Source organism: Ochotona princeps, chromosome 4, assembly GCF_030435755.1.
Source record: "Ochotona princeps isolate mOchPri1 chromosome 4, mOchPri1.hap1, whole genome shotgun sequence".
Taxonomy (NCBI): Eukaryota; Metazoa; Chordata; class Mammalia; order Lagomorpha; family Ochotonidae; genus Ochotona; species Ochotona princeps.
The window spans coordinates 110,954,703-110,956,964 of NC_080835.1; the positions used below are offsets into that span (position 1 = coordinate 110,954,703).

Sequence of the window (2,262 nt, forward strand, 5' to 3'; positions counted from 1 at the left end):
TGGCGTCTACAGATGTTGCTGTCCAAAAAGATTCCTGTAATCCATCCCTTGCAGATACAGAATGCTTCACAGTGTGCATTATTCAGAAAAGGAAACTGAGTCACAGAGGTTACGCGGGACAGCTGTGCTGGAACTTGGCGCAGACTGTCTTAGGCCCCAGTCGAGTCTCTTCCAACATGCAGGCCCTGTCCTTGCCAGCTCTGTGGCATCACAACCAGCCTAGTGGTGCGGCTGCTTGCTCGTGCTGACCCCTGTTTTGTGGAATGGGTGTTGACTTTTATCTTGGTTGGCACACTGGCAAGGCTCCTGTCTTTATCCGTTTTTCCTGTACCTCTCCATATTGGCCTTCAGGGGGCACCATTGAGCTGTCTTCAGCAAATTCCAGGCACTGTACCATCTGAAATCACACCAAGAAAAGAAAAAACTTCAAGGCTGAAGTCCAAGTTACTAAGATGTCTGTATTTATGGCAAAACAGCTCTTACAAAATTAAATCTCTCCCCTGGAAGAATACGGGGGCTTTTCAGAGCTATGCCAACCCATGTTATTTCTTCTCTTTGCTCAATGGAAGAAAATGATGAGGTTACCTTAAAACAAGACAACAACCACTCTGGGCTCATCGATGTCAAAATCTGTAGCTTTCATCTTCTCGGGGGAGGTGTTTTAGAAGCTGCAGAATAAAATCAATGTTGAACTCTGGTTAATGCCAACAGGAATCTCACACGTCAGTGAGCCCAAGAGCCTTGGAAAATAATTGGGACCAGTTTCCCCTTTGCTGATATGCCAGATCTGAGTTTCCAAACTGGCTGGTTTTCCAGGAAGCCTTTGCCAGGAAAGTCCGACTGTCTCCCCTGCGCCAGGCTGTGCCCATCTGGGGCGTTGTCACATCCACTTCCTGGCTCCTGGCTTAATGGGACTCAGGCCCGTTCGGTCAGCCTCTTACCATGGTCATGGGTTTGCCTGAAAATCACCAGGACTGCTAGAGAATGGTCAAAACTTCCTGGCATGACCCTTGAACTCCAGCATGTTGCTCAAGTGTGTGATGGCCATTTGTCTCTGCTCTCTCCTCGTAGTCAGTAAGTCTGCAACAGAGCAACCCAGCTCCGTAGAGAATGCTGCCGGTGCCATTACTGTGGGCATTCCTCTAGCAAATCGTTGACCGTCTCTACTCAAAGACGCTTGGAATACCTCAGCCCAGATCAGCGTCTCCGGGCTCTGGAGGTCACGCCAGACCACAGGGACCAGAGGTACCTGTGACTTCACATCTTCCACCTGCTCCATGGATTTTCATTTCCCTTAGGGCAGAGCCGGGCCCTGAGAAAATGGGCTCGGAAAGGACCCTCAGCAATACCAAGTGTGCCCACCTGGAGTCCCCCTTCCATACTGCCCACCCCAGCTGGGTCTTACCTCTGTACCACACATACTTGGCAGCTATGTTCAATGGGCCCTGCTGTGGGCTGCCATGCCTCGGGCCCGATGGCTCAGTACACGCGGGTGCTGGTGGCAGCCTCTGACCCCACCGTGGAAAGCACCCCTACTGCTCTCAGGGAGGGGCTCAGTCGTGCCGGTAAAGCTGCCCTTAAACAACAAAAAACATGTAACCCCATACCTCATTTTTTTCAAAAGTTCATCTGCTTCTTCGTAAGTGAGCGATGTTGACTTGTGGGCCGACTTTGGCTGGTGCTTTTCTTCTTTCGTTTGTGTGTGGAATGCTGGTGCTCCTAAGAAAAAGGCCACACTTCCCTCTGACCGTGTCATGGCTTTGAAAGCTTGAGGAACCCTTCTGGGGTCAATGGGCCAGTGGATACAAACCTACCTTCCCGCCAGTGCGCCCGTGCACGGAGCACACACACCTCTGAAGGCCAGAGGCTGTGTGGAAGACACCTGGCTAATGTCTAGAGCCCCTGGGCAATGCAAAAACATGGGCAGCCTGGCCAGGGAGCCTAGTGTCTTTCTGTTCCTCCAGGTGGGAGGAAGCTGGATTCTAAGCAACTAGCAACAGGTCGCCTTCAGGGACAGGGAGCACAGATGGGGCATGGCACTGGGGACAGGTTCCTGCCTGTCACCATCCCTGCTGCTTACACACACACACACACACACACGGAGAGAGTGTGTTCGTTGAAAGCAAAGTCCCCAGTGGCAGGGATGTGCCAGGATCAGGGCACAGATGTGCACTGAGAACTCAACCTAGTCTCCCACGTGAGTGGCATCAACCCAGTCTCCTGCCAAAACCTGTCTTCCAGGGTCTGCATGGGTGGGAAGCA

At 52.1% G+C, this 2,262-nt stretch overlaps 1 long non-coding RNA gene across 1 annotated transcript; it reads right to left on the minus strand.

Moving 5' to 3' along the window:
- Positions 1-231: 231 nt before the first annotated feature.
- On the minus strand, positions 232-1,489 carry LOC131480123 (uncharacterized). The gene is made up of 3 exons (XR_009245263.1): positions 1,406-1,489; positions 586-668; positions 232-397 (listed from the first exon to the last, which is right to left on the minus strand). It is a non-coding gene; the product is annotated as an uncharacterized LOC131480123 (long non-coding RNA).
- Between the last annotated feature and the right edge of the window lie 773 nt (positions 1,490-2,262).